This window comes from Myotis lucifugus, unplaced genomic scaffold (genome assembly GCF_000147115.1).
Source record: "Myotis lucifugus unplaced genomic scaffold, Myoluc2.0 scaffold_5, whole genome shotgun sequence".
In the NCBI taxonomy this organism is placed as follows: Eukaryota; Metazoa; Chordata; class Mammalia; order Chiroptera; family Vespertilionidae; genus Myotis; species Myotis lucifugus.
In genome coordinates, this window is record NW_005871053.1 from 12,647,048 (window position 1) to 12,664,206 (window position 17,159).

The window sequence follows — 17,159 nt, forward strand, 5'->3', positions numbered from 1 at the left end:
CCAGTAGGAGGTGTGCAGGAGGCAGCTGATCGATGTTTCTCTCTCATCGATGTTTCTAACTCTCTCTCCCCCTTCCTCTCTGTAAAATCAATAAAATATATTTTTTTAAAAAAAGAGTACATGGATGGAGCTTAAGGCAGGAGAGAAGCTAGAGTGTTTAAGGCACAGATATCAAGAATATCAAATTGGAAGCATCTAATGGTTATGAATCTGAAAGAACTCTCCTACAGAATAAAGGAAGAAAAAATGGGAGGGGGAGGGACAGAGGAATAGACAACAGAGACATCTTTCTTAAAGCAGAAAGCTAACTAATAAATGTAGAAAGAATAAGGGAAATAAAAAGCACCATTTGGCAACTGTCACAGAGGTGGTTTATTCAGGCATGGTTGTCAGTGGATGTTGGTGTGGGGGGGGATTTGGTGAAGAACAAGATGTCAGCAAAATTCTGAGAAACCTTTCAACAAAATAACTAGTCAATTTCAAAGAGAAAAAAGTAAATTTAATATGAATAACCTGGCATACAGCACATGACCAGGTGATCAAGGTTAACATCACCAGTGGTGGACAGGTTGGCATCTTGTGCATCTGATGTGATGGGAGCAATGCAGAATCATTTCTGTGTCATTCCACCCAGAATGCATTAACTGAGCCCAGTCAGGGAGAAATGTCAGAAATTCCCACATCCTACATCATTAAAGACTTCCACTCTTTAAAACTATCAAAGATAGGGGAAGACTGAGGAAATCTTTCAGACTGAAGGAATTTAAAGAGACATGAAAATGAAATGCAATAAATATTGCTGGACAAGATCTTGGACCAGAAAGGAAAAAGAGCCACTGTTGAGTTTATAATGTTGAAACTGTGTAATGAATGGTAGTGTTGTAGCAACACTCGCTTCCTGACTTGGAGTGCTGCATACTGGTTATGTAGAAGAGCATCTCTGTTTGGAGGAAGCACACACTGAAGTGCTTTGAGGGATGGGATATCATGTCAGCAGCTGGCTCTCGTAAGGCTAAGAAAAACACTAATGATCACACACCGAACACGCACAATGGAGCAAATACATTAAAATGTTAACAAATGGGGAATCTGGAGGTACAGGAGTCCTTTGTTCCATTTGATAACTTTTCTATATGTTTTAAATCATGTCAAAATTAATTATTTAAAAATTAATCCACTGGGGAAAACATATATTATTATAACATAGAAGAGTAGGATGTCAATATGGAAATGAAACTTGACAACAGGGAACCTTCACATTCTAATTGGCTCAAATCTGCTTTACATGGAACAAGTGCTTTATTCCTTATGAAGGTTACTATACTTTGGGCCTACCAGTCAGACCCTCTTTTTTTGAGGAGTTGGAACCAAGTTTTTAAAAAGTCAGTTGTTAATAGCATCAGAAGCAGCAAAATTGGGAGCAAATGATCCTAGAGTCCCTATGAAGGCTCTTCCATGAATCCGGTGAATCTGACTCATCAGTTGGGTTCAGAGCTTTTCAAAAGCAGCAATTAGACCTGAAATGACTGGAATAATGGCTCCCTATCTCTAACATCCTGATGTGTCTCACTCAGTTGGCAGGAACCCTGTAAATAATGTGCGGCCAACAGCAACTTGCCAAAGCAGGCTATTCCTTATAGAGCCTCTACCACATGTTCAAGCACATTCACTCCTCAATAAGTAAATATATACATATAACACTATGTTCACAAAACAGAATTACTGTACAGAAATTAAATTTTCAATTAGCAATAATCGTGCCTTGGATAAAACTCATTGGCTATGACACTGCCACTGTGCAAAGCTTGTATAGCAATTAAAACAAATAACTTAGATCTACATCAAAGGGTGCCTCAGAACAGCAGGTCATACAATGAAAACTATGTCACTTGTGTACATTTTCTCCATCTGTGTGTCTTTAAGCTGGGGCATCGATCTTCTACCTTTGGACTCAAAGTCAGACTGGAACTTACACCATCATGGCTTCTGGGTCTCCAGCTTGCCAACTACAGATCTTGGGACTTCTCAGCCTCCATAATCACGTGAGCCAATTCCTTATAATAAATCTACCTACCTACCTTCCTACACCTCCTATTGGTTCTGTTTCTCTGGAGATAAATTTAACAACACTTAGGTAAATGTTTAAAATACTAATAAAATAATGCTGTGTTTAATTCATGGCTGTGTACCTAACTGTGCAAAAGTGTAAGTAACAGACTAGGAAGAGAGGCACTAAGTTTATGATGTTGGCTGACTATGGAATGGGACAGGGGAATGAGACTGGAGATGAAGGACCAAGTGAATTTTTTCTGTGATATTCTATTTCTTTTATGAAAAAAGATGACCTAATTATGTTGATACAGAAGGGCTTGCTCAGGCCAACAACCCACTGAATCATTCGCCGGCCATATGATGTTACACAAAGTAATGGCATATACCTAGGGTCTATAGTTAGTCCTGGATGCATAGTTAGAAAGCGTGGACTGGCATGAGCTAGCAAATGCCTCACACTGAGTAGAATTCAGTTCCTGCAGTGGTTGATGTGAGACTTTTAAATGAAGGCACGTGTCTTAAATGCTTTAAAACTTTGCAAATCGTTGTTAATTTTTCTCAAAGTAACCCATAAAATTAAAATGAAGAACTTCTGATCCACTGCTTTTCTCTGAAGCTCTGATAATTGGATAAGTGCTTAATTGGCATGCTTTAGTTGCCATGATGGCAAGCTAATTAAAAAAATATTGTACAGAAAATAGAAAGCCCTTTAGATTCCAGCTTTTAAAATGTTAATTGGATACTCTAATGAAACACGCGTGATTTGTTACTTAATTTTATGACCTATATAAACTACCATAACATGCTCACCAACAAATATAGAATCAACCTATCTATTGATTTTTAGGATGGGGCCTGACCTGACAATAGTAGGATTTAAGAAAGATCAATATAATGTAATTTCTGCGGGCTCTCCACATCACTGAGAATAACATCAAAGTCTTTGCAGTGGCCTATATAATTTGGACACCTGTTCCCTTCTGGCCTCACTTTCTACTTCTTTCACCTTCCCGCCATTCAGTTGCACTGGCCTCCTTACCCCACGTGGCAGCTGTGCTCCCACCTTAGGGCCCTTGCACAGGGAGTTCCCTCCACTCAAGACGTTCTCCCTCAGATAGTCTCCTGGCTCACTCCCTCACTTCCTTTAGGTCTTCACTCAGAAGTCATCTTCCTGGTAATGTAACAGAGCACAGCCACTGTGAAAGATAATGTGGCAGTTCCTCAGTAATTTAAATATACAATTGCCACATGATCCCGCAAGTCCACCTCTAATTACATGCCCGAAAGAACTGAAAGCAGGGTCTGAAAGAGAGATCTGTACACCCATGTTCACAGCAGCATTAGTCACAAGAGCCCAAAGGAGGAAATCTAAATGTCCATCCACAGATCAATGGATAAACACAATGTGGCATGTGCCATTCAATGGAATATTATTTAGCCTTAAAACGAAATGAAATTGTGGCACACACTACAGCACGAATGAGCGCTAAAAACTAATGCTAAGTGAAATAAGCCAGGCACAGAAGAGCAAATATTGTATGATTCCACCTATACGAGGAACTCAAAATAGTCCATTTTATATGGAAGGAAGTAGAACTGTGGTGACCAGGGGCTGGGGAGGAGGAGTGAATGGAGAGTTGTTTAATGGGACAGAGTTACGGTCTGGGATGATGAAAAAGTTCTGGAGACGGATTGTGGTGATAATTGCACAACAAAGTGAATGTACTCGATGCCACTGAATCATACACTCAAAAATGGCTGAAAGGGTGAAATTTGATGTTGAACACATTTTATCTCAGTAAGAAGAAATACATTTTTAAAAGTCTTCTTTTGTTATCCCTACCTCATTTGAAACTGCAAGCCTCATCCCGATCTGGCATCCCTTACCCTCTCCCCGGCCTTTTCCCCTCCTCTTAGCACCAACACCACCAAACACACATATTCCTCTGCCTAGTTCACCGTCTGCTCCCGCTCCTGGAACGTCAGCTGCTGAGGGCAAGACGGTTGCCTGTTTACAGCCCCAGAGCCCACAGCAGTGCCGGGCACAGGGGAAGCACTCAGTGAATACTTGCTGAATAAACTGTCACTGCTGTGCCTGAGGACGAGTGCGGAGGGCACTGGAGGCCAAATTAGCCACTCAGAGGCTGTGGCCGGAATCCAAGAATCAGACAGTAAGGCTGGGGCTGTGGCATTTCTCTTACGAGGGAAGAAAGCATAAACCTGAAAGACACTCCAAAAAAGGATCTGTAAGATCTGAAAACAGATTGGAACAGCAATGGAGCAGAACAAGGTGTCAGGACGGGCTCTATTTTGAGCCAAGAAGAATGGAAGCACACATGAGAGAAATGGGGACAGGAAGCTGGTTTTAAGAAAATACACCCAGCATGGAGCTGGCATGTCAGAACTGGAGGTGAGGATCTGTGACCCCTGCCCAGGGATAGTTGAAACTAAAGAAAGAATGAATGCACCAAGGGAGCAGGTACTACAAAAAGGAAGGGCAACGGTGCAAGGGCATGGCTGGTGGACACACACACCACCAAGGGTCAGGAAGAAAAGAAAGAATGAAAACAGCATTCGGGTGGCATGAAAAGTGCAGCATCACGGCAGCCCGAGGAGGCGTTTTGAAGAGGAAAGCTGGAGGGGATTAGAAAGGGGAAATGCCACTAAATTTGACAAGGAGGTTATTAATCACCTTAGAAACAGGTTTTAAATGCTGGAAAATCTTTCAGCAATGTGGCTATACTCAGAATTGTGATGTTTACAAAACTGAAGTCAACAAGTAAAAATGAAATGTTTTTTTATTTTGAGGTTTCTGCTGCCAGGGAAGAAATGGGGAAGTAAGGATAGCTTATTGGGAAGTCTGCAGAATCATGGCATGAGAAGCCTTCCATTTAAAATCAGTTGCAGTTTTCCATCGTTATTCACAAGGGCCTTCCTAACTGACCTTCTCCACTTACCCATGCATCCTTAGATTCTGGCATTTCAAAGCCACCATCCTCTCTCCTCTGGATTTCACCCGCATCTCCTAATGGGTTTCGCTGCATCAAGCTCCATTACGACAGCCAATCCTGTCACCCCTGCTCAAAACCTAGTAATGGCGTTCCATGTGCCTCAAAGCAAAAGCCAATGGCCCCCCTGGGATCTCCAAGGCCCAACATGGTCAGCCCCACAACCACACACACCTCTGCTCCCCACACAGGTCACCTGGGGGCAGCTAGCCTGACCCCCCTCCTATGCATGGATCATCTCTTGCAGATACTGCCTTAGGGACACTGCACTTGATTTTAGCTCCCCACCTCCTTCAGGTCTCTGCTCAGAAGTCACCTTGTTAGAGAGTTCTTCTCTGATGACCTACATAAAGCTCACCTGCAGCACTCCCATTCCTCTCAGTATGTGTTTATGTACCTATCTTTCCTTATTTTCTTTCCTCCTCTCCTTCTTTCATTACTTCCTTATTAATTTATTTTTATGGTACTTATCAGCAACTGAAACATTTTCTTTGTTCACAGTTTACTAACTGCCTTATGGCACAAAAAAGTTGCTCAGTCAGTATTTGTTGAATTTTTAAATCCAAGTCAATGACTTCAACTACAACTAGACCAAGGTGTTTCTAACATCCTACTCAGTCCCCACCTTCATACTTAGAATATCCTCTCTGCCTAGCATACTTTATTTCCTCTAGAGAAGTATTCTAACCGCTCTCTCCACAGGGAGCTTTCCCAGGCTTCCCATGAGCCTTCAACCTGTGATTCACAGAAGTTGGCTTACACTTTAGACGCAATGATGAAGCATCCAGGCCTGATTTCTCTGTCTACGCCGGATTAAAAATGACAGATTGGATAGAAGAGGCAGGTGCATTGCTGGCATGAGTTAACAGCTCTCAACCAGAGAGGCAATAAGGAAACTACAAAGAGCAATAATAAGGTCAACACACACACACACACACACACACACACACACACACATTCTTAGTACAGAAAAAAAACACCTAATAGTTTAAAACGTTACTATTTAACACATTAATAATGTTAATAATGGTTGCAAATTGTCAGAAAAAAGTTAGATTGGGCCATCAAACTCCACTTAGTAGCCGTGAAACTGAAAATTAAGTTTTCCTTTTAGTAATGGCTTCAGTGAAAACCTCAAGCTAATCTAGAAAATTCCTGTGTGAAATGGATGTTTTCTGATCATGCTGGATTCCTCTGAAATCTAGGGCTGCTACTAGAAACAAGATAAAAGCATGATATAACGAAATGCTATACAAATAACAATATCTTTATATTCAGTTTCCTGCTCTATCAATAAAATAATAGAATTGGCTTTGACTAAATAAAATTCAGACACCCGAGACTCAAACTATAATAAGTGTGTTTCTTGGTTAGCTTGTTCCAAATGAGGTTCAGCAGTGACTGAATGGAAGCGAAGGATGACAACATTCCAGGGAAGCAGCATCTGCAAGTGCGCCTTCCACCCAGCTCAGTCAAGATGGTTGAAAAGACTGCCCATCCTTTCATTTAACAGATACTGAGCAACTGTTACTTATTTTGTTTAACACGCATTTATAACATCAGACACATGTTCTAATTTAAGCATTAACTTATCTAATCCTTATAATAACCCAAAGAGATAAGCACCATTTCCCCCCTCATTTTACAGGTGAGGAAACAAGCACAGAGGGGGTAAGCAGTTAGCCCTGAGTCAAAGAACTAATTAATACGGGAGCTGAGGCTGTCTGAGGCCAGAGTTCAGGCTCTTAACCACTGAGCTTTATAAAAGGAACAAAGAGAATCATGAGGCATCTACTGGGAAACAAGACTGACCTGTCTCTCTCTGCCCTCTGGGGAGTTCACCTTCTAGCCAGGAGGGACAGGTAAAAAGCAGACAACAGAAAACAATTTACTTACAGGCCCAAATACTACAATGGAGAAGTGATGGGATATCCCAACATAGAGGGATAAAGGATGCTGGACATATTCCCTGAGCTGTCACTGACTCCTCACAAAACCCTGATAAATAACTAGTAAGATATGCGATCATTGTGGAGATGAGGCAGTTCTGGCTCAGAGGAGAGGTGAAGGCCAGGGGCAGCATTCATCCCTAGTCTGAGCATTCCTGACATCTGTCTGGTTTCTAATAACAAACTACTTTCTTCTAGATTCTTCCCACGTGTTGTAATCCTTTTGCATTACATCACTTTAATTCCCTCTGTACATGGCACTATGAGTGGTTGAAGAATTTATCATGAGTGTCTTGTCAAATGCAGGAGACATGTTATCACTTTGACAATGGTCATTTAATACAAAGGACTCTGCTCACCATAAGACTGTGATGCACACTGGTTAATGGTGTTCACTAAAACTGATTCCTATCATGGTTGGTCTGCAGCGGCCCTGTCCTGGTAGCTGAGGAGATGGTTAAAGAAATGGAGGCAGAAGAATAAACATATATCTAATGACTTCATTCTAAGGACCAGGATAGGTTTTTTGACAAGCTAACTTATTTAAATAGCTAGAAGAGCTCAGATGTTTCAGATAAGAAAGATCTGAGAGCCTGTTGGGACTGACTTAAAAACAACTTTCCCTCATTTTAAAAGCGTTGTAAGGAAAATGGAATGCAACCAAAACACACAATTTCAAGAGAACAGACATTTTGTAGTCATTAAGAATTATGTTTACAAAGACTTTAAACAAATGGATATTTATGTTCTAGCAATAGTTACATATTCAGGAAAAAAAAGAGCATAAAAACTGATAAAGTATAAGCTCCCTATAATATATCTATTTTTAGACATAAAACATTTCTGGAAATACACAAAAAGGAGTAATATTACCAATGGCTCCCTAGGGAGTGAAAATGAGAAGATGGATAAGAGGAAATTTTAACCTTCACTATACATCCTCCCTTAGTTTCCTATACCTGATTTTTAAAAATTTAAACAAAATTGCCTTTAGGAAAAGTTTTTAAATGATGGGTAAAATGGTGAAAGTTCTTTTAGGTTGTAAAGTTATCTTAAATGACAGGACAAAAGTTTTTAAATATAGAATAATTTCAACTGTGCCCCCCTCTCATTAAGAGAAACTAGAAAATTCCTGAAACACTATTAAGAATAGTTACCCCTAAAGGGTCAGTTTTCACTTTTTTACTCTGTAAACTTTCTTATATGTTTAAAATATTTACAATAAGCATTTATCAAGTAGAATAAAGGAAATGTGCTACTATAAGTGATAGGATGGATTACAGGAGTTGCTTTTGCCACATCCTAAAGTCAAATATTAAAAGGCCAAAATTGTCATTCGAAGATGAATAAATCCAAAGTAAAGACTAAAAGACCCTCTTCTTGTTGAAACGCAGCCAAACATGGCCTTAAAGTCCTATTTCAAGGAAGGCAGAATCACGCCTTAATTTTAAATACTTTTGACCTCAGTTTCTTTTCCTACTCTAGTCTTATTTGCTAGAGGTATTAACCATATTTTCTTTCAAAGGTGACAGTGGCAACTAGCTGGTGCCCGGACACAGACTCCCACCTCAGTGTGACAAGCAACTACCCTCAGACTAGAAGCCTCTTCCCTCACCTCTTGAGCACTGTTTGCTTCTATACCTCCCAGTTCCTTCTGCAGTTTAGTTTTCCTTCTCAGAAAATGTGACCTGCCTCTACCAAGTATTATTAACACAACTGAATCTTACACAACAGTGAAAGGAAGGAAATTACTGCTTTAAGTCATCCTGGTGTCCTTTATTAGCAAAATATGGATCTTCTGTGTAGCTCTGTGGGAAATAGAGTGACATCCTGTTCACTGTCATCATGCATCCTCCCCTTTGAGGTGCAAGATCCTTTGTGAAGTAGAAACAAAGAAAGCAGGGAGCTCCAGCTCCTCTGGGAAAAAGTGAGCACACTGCAGCCTCTCTTACTTTTCACAACTAAAATCTCTGAACACAACACAAAAAGCAGCAGCCTGAGGACTCTGAAAAGGGAACTAAAAAGGTGAATTGTAAAGGAGAGTCAAAAGGGACCTAGTTTTAAATTTTAATTTATTTTATTCTGGCAGCTTTGTCCTGGGGCAGGACCCCAGCAAAGAGTTCCACCGACAGTAACAGAGCAGTGGTGCAGCAGCATGAACAGCTCAATCTCCAAATGACACCCTGTCCTTCTGGACAAACCTGGAAAAGGGCCCTTGTATACCAGAGTATGGGGGGAATCATGCAGAGAAAGAAGACGGAGAAGGGAATCCCCTAATTCTACACAGAAAACTGGACAATGCCCAGCCCCACTGTGAGCTGTGCATTCATGGGACAGACTCAAAGCACCATATCAAAGAGCTTTGAGAACTGAAAGGACTGAACATAGCACCCAAGTCTGACTAACCCTCGAGAGGCACCAGCATGGGACAGACCCCAAGTAGCAGAACAAAGGCTTCAAAAACTGATCTGAGATCAGAACCAGCACCCACAGAAGGTGAGAGAGAAATGCAGTGTGACTCTAACAGCAAAAACAAAAAACAACATTGTACAACCCCCAACCTACATAGCATAACATAAATAACATCCAGAATACAACCCAATAGAACTGAATATCCAAAGAACTAGGAAAATATGACCAGTTCTCAAGAGGAAAAAAAATCAGATTCTAACCCTGAGATAACCCAGATGATATGCATTATAATATCCTCCATGAGAATATAGAATGAATGGAAAGACAGAAATTCTCAGCAGAGAAATAGAAACTAGAAAAATAACCAGTGGAAATTGTAACTGGCTGGCTCAATAGAAAAATAGAGATGACAGTTTCAAAAGAGTGAGCTAGAAGAGTCAGTAAATTATCTAATCTGATAAAAGATTCTCAGAAAAAATAAGCAGAGCCCTGGCCAGGTAGCTTAGTTGGTTAGAGTGTCGTCCCTATACGCCAAGGTTGTGGTTTCAATCCTGGTCAGGGCACATACAAGAATCAGCCAATGAATGCATAAATAAGTGGAACAACAAGTCTTTCTCTCTCTCTCTCTCTCTCTCTCTCTCTCTCTCTCTCTCTCTCCCCTCCATCCCCCTACCCTGCCTCCCTCCTCATCCCCATTCCTCTCTCCTCTCTCTAAAATCAATAAAAAAGCTAGTTTCTAGTATTCATGTCAATGTTGTTCTAGAATAAGAGGAGAAAAAGACTGGTAGAGAAACTATTTGAAGCAATAATGGCCAAAAACTTCCCAATTATTAAAAGATATAAATTTATAAATGCAAGAATTTCATAAACTTAAAATAGAATAAGCTAAAAAATAACCACTCTTAGACACATCATAATCAACTGCTTAAAAGCAAAGTTAAAAATAAAAGTATTCCCAGCAGATAGAAAAGAATTACACATTGTAAACAGGAGAATAATAATTTTAATGACTGAAGATTTCTCATCAGAAATGAGAGAGGCCAGAAGACAATGGAAAAACATCTTCAAAGTGCTAAAAGAAAAAAAATTACTAACCTAGAAATGTATATCCATTGATAACATCTTTCAGGAAAGAAAGCTAAATAATGCCACTTCTAGACAAAGGAAAACTAAGAGAATCATTTTAAGCAGACCTGCTCTAAAAGAAATGCTAAAGGAAGTGCATCAGGCTGAAGGGAAATGATACCAGAAAGAAACTTGTATTTTCACCAATTAAAGAACATTTACAGAAATGGTAACTATCAGGGTAAATATAAAAGTTTATTTTCCCCAAGGTTTTGAAAATGTGTATAACTGTTGGAAGCAGGAATTATGCCACTGTTTGATAAATTTTCAATATAAGTAGATATAATACATATCACAAGTAAAACATAAAGGTGAATGGGAGAGAATAAAGGAACCTATATGGTGATAAGGTTTCTACATTTAAGTTGTATAATATAAACAGTAAATAGACTATGAAAGTTTAGATATGTATACTGTCACCCTTGAACATCCAACAGAAAAATTTTTCCCAAAGAGATAGAGCCAAAAAGCTAATAGAAAAATGAAAATAAAATACTAAAAAGTTAGGTTCAAATTATTGAAGAGAAGACAGGAACAAATAGCAGAGAGGATACACAGAAAACAAATAATACAATGGTCCTTCTAAATCCAATCATATCAATAATTATACTAAACTAGAGGCCCGGTGCACAAAAATTTGTGCACTCTGGGGGGGGGGGGAGAGGGGGTCCCTCAGCCCATCCTGTGCCCTCTCGAAGTCTGGGACCCCTCAGGAGATAATGACCTGCTGGCTTAGGCCTGCTCCCAGGTGGCAGAGGGCAGGCCCAATCCCTAGGTGCAGCCCCTGGTCAGGCTCAGAGCAGGGCCGATTGGGGGGTTGGGGCACCGCCCCGTCACACTCAAGGCAGGGTCAATGGGGAAGTTGCGGCACCACCCCCTGTCATGCACAGGGCAGGGCCGATCAGGGGGTTGGGGCGCTGCCCCCTGTCATGCACAGAGCAGGGCCCATCAGGGGGTTGAGGAGCTCCCCCCTGTCACTCACAGAGTAGGGCCGATAGGGGAGTTGGGGCACCGCCCTCTATCACCCACAGAGCAGGGCCGATCAGGGGGTTGGGGCGCCGCCACTATCACACTCAGGGCAGGGCCGATGGGGAGGTTATGGCTCTACCCCGTCACACACAGAGTAGGGCCCATGGGGGGGGAGAGTTGGGGCGCCGCACCCTGTCACACACAGAGCAGGGCCGATCAGGGGGTTGGGGCGTCGCACCCTGTCACACACAGAGCAGGGCCAATCAGGGGGTTAGGGCGCTGCACCCTGTCACACACAGAGCCACAGAGCGATCAGGGGGTTGGGGAGTTCCCCCCTATCAGGCACAGAGCAGGGCTGATCAGAGGGTTGGGGCGCCTTCCCCTGTCATGAACAGAGCAGGGCAGATAGGGAGGTTGTGGCCCTGCCCCCTGTCACACACAGAGCCGCAGGGCGATCAGGGGGTTTGGGCACTGCCCCCTGTCATGCTGATCCCGGTGCCGGGAGGCCTCGCGGCTCCGCTGATCCCGGTGCTGGGAGGCATATTACCCTTTTACTATATAGAATAGAGGCCTGGTGCACAGGTGGGGGCCGGCTGGTTTGCCCTGAAGGGTGTCCTGGATCAGGGTGGGGGTCCCCACTGGGGTGCCTGGCCAGTCTGGCTGAGGGGCTGAGGGCCGTTTTCAGGCTGGCGGGTGACTGAAGCTCCCAACCTGCTCCTTTTTTTCTTTTTCTTTTTTTTATTCTGGGCCAGCTTTAGCTCTGAGGCCTCAGCTGCTGAAAGCAGGTTTCTGGACTTTGTTTACCTTCTGTATTTGATACAATGTTGCAGTCCGGCTGGCTGAAGCCCGGCTGACTAACGCAGGTTTCTGGGGTTTTGTTTAGCTTCTATATTTGCAACATAGTTGCTTAGAGTTGCAGCTGAGAGGCCAGCAAGTCAGGCGGGGAACGGTGGAGTCCGCCTTCACTGGAGCAAGCAAGCCTCCCTGTTCGCTTCAGTGCATGGCTGCCGGCCGCCATCTTGGCTGGCAGTTAATTTGCATATCGCCCTGATTAGCCAATGGGAAGGGTAGTGGATATACAGCTAATTACCATGTTTCTCTTTTATTAGATAGGATGTAAATGATCTAACACAGCCATGTAAAGACATCAGAATTTTTCAAAATAACAAGAACTAACTAAATGCTGCCTACCAGGAACCCATTTTAAAATATAAAAACCTAGATAGATTAAAAGTAAAGGATGAAAAAGTATGTCATATATACAATCATCAAAATAAAGCCAGAAAGGCTATCTTAATTTCAACCAATCTCTTTTTCTTGCCTGCCCTAATCTTTAATCCCTCTCTATTAACATGGGTACTTACAGAGCCTATTTCCTCATTCCTCATATCATTTCCAGAGTATTAATCTATATTTGCCGGTGATTTACAAAATATATCAGCATATCTCTCCTTGCTTTTTATGAACTTACCATCTAAGAGAGACAACATTAATGCAACAGTTTATTAATATACATTATATATAACATATCTAAAATATATGTTTGGAAAATATGTTAAGTTCCCTGTGTACAGAGATGATTTCATAGGCTTTAAGAATGGCATGGGATTCTCACTAAAATTACAGTGTAGGTGGTTTAGAGAATAGTGTTGGAGAAGAGCAAATTCATATGAGAAGCTTGAGAAAAAAAACGTATTTTCAGAAGCAACTAAATGTAGGTTTTGAGAAAGCATGCCTAAAGTAAGCATAAGGCTGAATAGTACGTAGATAAACCTCTTAGAATTTTATTAGGCTTATAAAGATTCACAGCAGTATTAAACAGATCATGCCTCTCACTGCATCTTAACACTATAAGGATGAAGTAATGCTTTGGGGTTTATATATAATAGATGTCCTTTTAATCAATATTTTTTATCTAAACATTCTCACGAAGAAATTATAGTCTTACAGGCACCACCACCCCTTCTTCACCAGTCACTTTTTTAAGGTGACAGGGAAAGGAGAGAGAGAGACAGATAGACAGAGGGGAGGACAGGAGGGAGGGGGGAGAAAGGCAAAGAGGAGGAGATAATTATGCAAGCGGGTGAAAACTGCCACAGTGGAAATTCATCAATTGTCCAAAACACATGGATCAGGGTCTTCAATACAAAATTTTCAGTTATAATTAAAACCAGGGGGACAGATTGATTGTTTTAGGAGCAAGCATAAGATGACAACAGAGAAAAGTGAAGATCTGAACCCAGTGGTACATGTGGACGATCATTGCCCTCCTCCACCTCAAGTGTTTTCACATATATTCTGTGATTTGCTTAAAGAAAAAAAAAACACTCAGCTCTACCTAAGAGGAATATTATTTCTATTGTACAAATGAGGCAATAGATGAGACAAAAATATCTTACCTCTATAGGCATCCCTCACTTTTATGATGCAATTCATTTCTGGAAACCACAATAAAAAAATCATTAAGTGGACTGTGTGGAATTTATTAAACTTCCAATATTCCTAGTTGCTCACTTGTTTATCGTCATAAAGAAAATGCATTCTATTCCACTGTGAGCAATCATGAAGCAGTATTTCAGCCCCCAAGGCTGTGCCTGTGGGAAACAGCCTCTTTCACAATCCCCTGAAGGTGAGGCCAGGGCAGCTTCCAACAACTCTCCACATGGCTGGAAATGCCAACTTATCAGGCCTTAAAGAGAGAAATTCTGGATGGAAAGACAGTAACTCTCCTTATCTGAAAACACAAACACACACACACACAAGACAGATACACATACCTTGAAAAATAGGTGAGCATACATTCTCTGCCAAAACGTGGTCAACAAGAAGTTAATTAAGCATTTTAGCCGTCAAGGAGGAGTGCTCAGTTCAGGAAAATTTAGGATTATGTGTCTGTAAAAGGACCTAGCCCCTTACTGGTATGGTTAAAGTGGAGAGTTGTTCTCTCCTCTGCTTCTTTTTTTAATTGATTTCAGAGAGGAAGAGAAAGGGAGAGAGAGATAGAAGTATCAATAGTGAGAGAGAATCATTGATCGGCTGCCTCCTGCACGTCCCACACTGTGGATCAAGCCCACAACCTGGGCATGTGCCCTGACTGGAAATAGAACCATGACTTTCCAGTTCATAGGTCGATGCTCGACCACTGAGTCACACAGGCCGGGCTCTTCTCTGCTTCTTAAGGTGTGTACAAAACCTAGTAAAACCACCAGCACTACTGCTGTGTTACATGACATGTAGAATTTTCTCCTGATTGTGCTTTTCATACCTCTTTGCTTTGAACATAGTGATACAATATTCTGAATACATAGAGATATTCTAGACCAGTGGTTCTCAAAGTGTGGTCACTGGAACCAGCAACATCAGCATTACCAGGGAACTTGTTAGAAACATAATTCTAATCCAGACCTACTAAATCAGAAATTTGGCGGGCAGGGGGCGGGGGGGAGGTCAATTTGTTCTCACAAGTCCTGCAGGTGACTCTGATGCCCCGTGAAATTTGAAAGCCATAATTCTAGAAGTCTTTAAATATGGACACAAGTCTGACCTTCATTTTTCTCCAAGTTGTCTGGAAGCAATGATTTAGTTAATCCTGGCTCAGGGTGCTCCTCATACTCATAACACTAGAATGGCTGCGTAAGAACCTCATCTTTTGACCTCTGCCTCTCTGCCATGCAAGGATAGGACATTCATGTGTTCCCAAAGGCAGGAGGAAGACACACCCAGTGCCAACTCTCAACCAACATATGTAAAAGTCTGTCTTCTCAGTGAAAGAAAGTCAAGGTCTCTCTCTCTCCAAAGGGGTAGCCTTTCTTGATAATCACAATACTTCCAACTTATAGTGGGTTATCCAACATAATTTTCAGTTTACAAGACCCCTCCAGATATATATAATTTAGCTGCCACAATAACCCTATGAGGCAGTTTCTGTACTCCCCCTAACACAGCGGTTCTCAACCTGTGGGTCACAACCCCTTTGGGGGTCAAACGACCCTTTCACAGGGGTCGCCTAAGACTATCAGAAAACACATATAAATTACATATTGTTTTTGTGATTAATCACTATGCTTTAATTATGTTCAATTTGTAACAATGAAAATACATCCTGCATATCAGATATTTACATGACGATTCATAACAGTAGCAAAATTACAGTTATGAAGTAGCAACAAAAATAATTTTATGGTTGGCGGTCACCACATGAGGAACTGTATTAAAGGGTCGCGGCATTAGGAAGGTTGAGAACCACTGGTCTAACAGTTTGCAAAGAAGGAAGCTGGAGCTCAGAGAATGCTCAGTAACCAGCTACCAGCCTAAGATCAGCCAGCCCGGGAAGGTTCAGAGCCTCCACTGTTCACACCAAGCACAATACTCAAGCGGCCTACATGAAAGAAACAGCTCTGTGGTCATGGGTGAACTGTTGAACCTGCATGTGGCTCGTTTCCACATCCATAAAACAGAAGTAAAAGTAGCGCCTACCTCACAGAGTTTATGTGAGGATTAAATAAGATAATCCACATAAGGCTCAAAAAAACCCAGTGCCTGGCATGTAGCACGTTTACAATAAATATTAACCGTAATGTATTGGCTGTAATTACTGATCCGACACCACCACCACTCCAGCTATTAACAACGATGCAGCCACTACTACTGTTCCAGGGAACTGGGCATTTTTAAACTTATTACAGTTTTCTTTTTCTCCTGCCTTCAAACTTCTTACACTGTCCAGACGATCCTATGTTGAGTGTTTATGCAATAGCCATGATCCCATCATTTATTGGGTTATGATAGAATTTACCAAAAAAAACACCTTCATATTTTTGTGAGCAGCTATTCCAAACATCAGACATTTTTATTCCTACTGCAATTTAAAGATCAGCTCTTACAAAGATAAACAAAATAATTATGTCAAATGTACACAGCCTTCATTCCTGTGAGCTTCTTGAGATGCAAAGGAAAACAAAAGGCTTCAATAAGGCTGGCAAATCGGAAAGCTGGTTTTGGCTCCTTGCCTCTAAATTGATCAAAGATAGTCTGAATTTCCAGTTGTGTAAATGAAAAACAGAAACTCTTCTCTGAGCACATCCTTCCAGATATATATGCCTGATTGCAGCCCTTTGAAGTCGACACAGCTGAAATCAGACTTTTTTGCATGAATTATGCACCACAGCAGAACAGAGGGACCACTCGAAATATGACTCATCATACGAAAGCAAGCTGGAAGCTGAAGGCACTTGCACGGTGCATCTTCTGGGAAGCCAGCATTCCTGAATTAGGTGAGGGGCCCATGGTGAGGGGCTACTTCAAATAGGAAAGGTGCAGCCGCAAAGCCTACTCAGCTCATTACTTCAACAATGGCACAGACTCACTCATTTGTGTTTTGGTGGCTTTAACCCACCGACTTCCAAGTCCACGGACCTAATCCACCATAACTAACTATTTAAATCCAGCGAGCAAATGAGAAATTAACATTCATTTTCATTCATTTCAATCAAGTCAACATAAAACCAGCAAAAGATTCAAGTCTAAACTTAAAACTTCATTTAATTTTGTACCTAAAGCATAATGATTCAAGTTTAAATGTTATAATTTATTTCAGCATTTATATGCTCCAACTTTGAATTATACAAATACAAACTGTTCGTAT

General features: G+C 41.4%; 1 protein-coding gene and 1 non-coding gene across 6 annotated transcripts in view; both read right to left on the minus strand.

Moving 5' to 3' along the window:
* CERS6 (ceramide synthase 6) overlaps positions 1 to 17,159 on the minus strand; it is a 251,703-nt gene that overhangs the window by 210,113 nt on the left and 24,431 nt on the right. The window lies entirely within an intron of this gene.
* Positions 1,668 to 1,806, minus strand: LOC111823604. Its single transcript, XR_002826672.1, has one exon. It is a non-coding gene; the product is annotated as a U4 spliceosomal RNA (small nuclear RNA).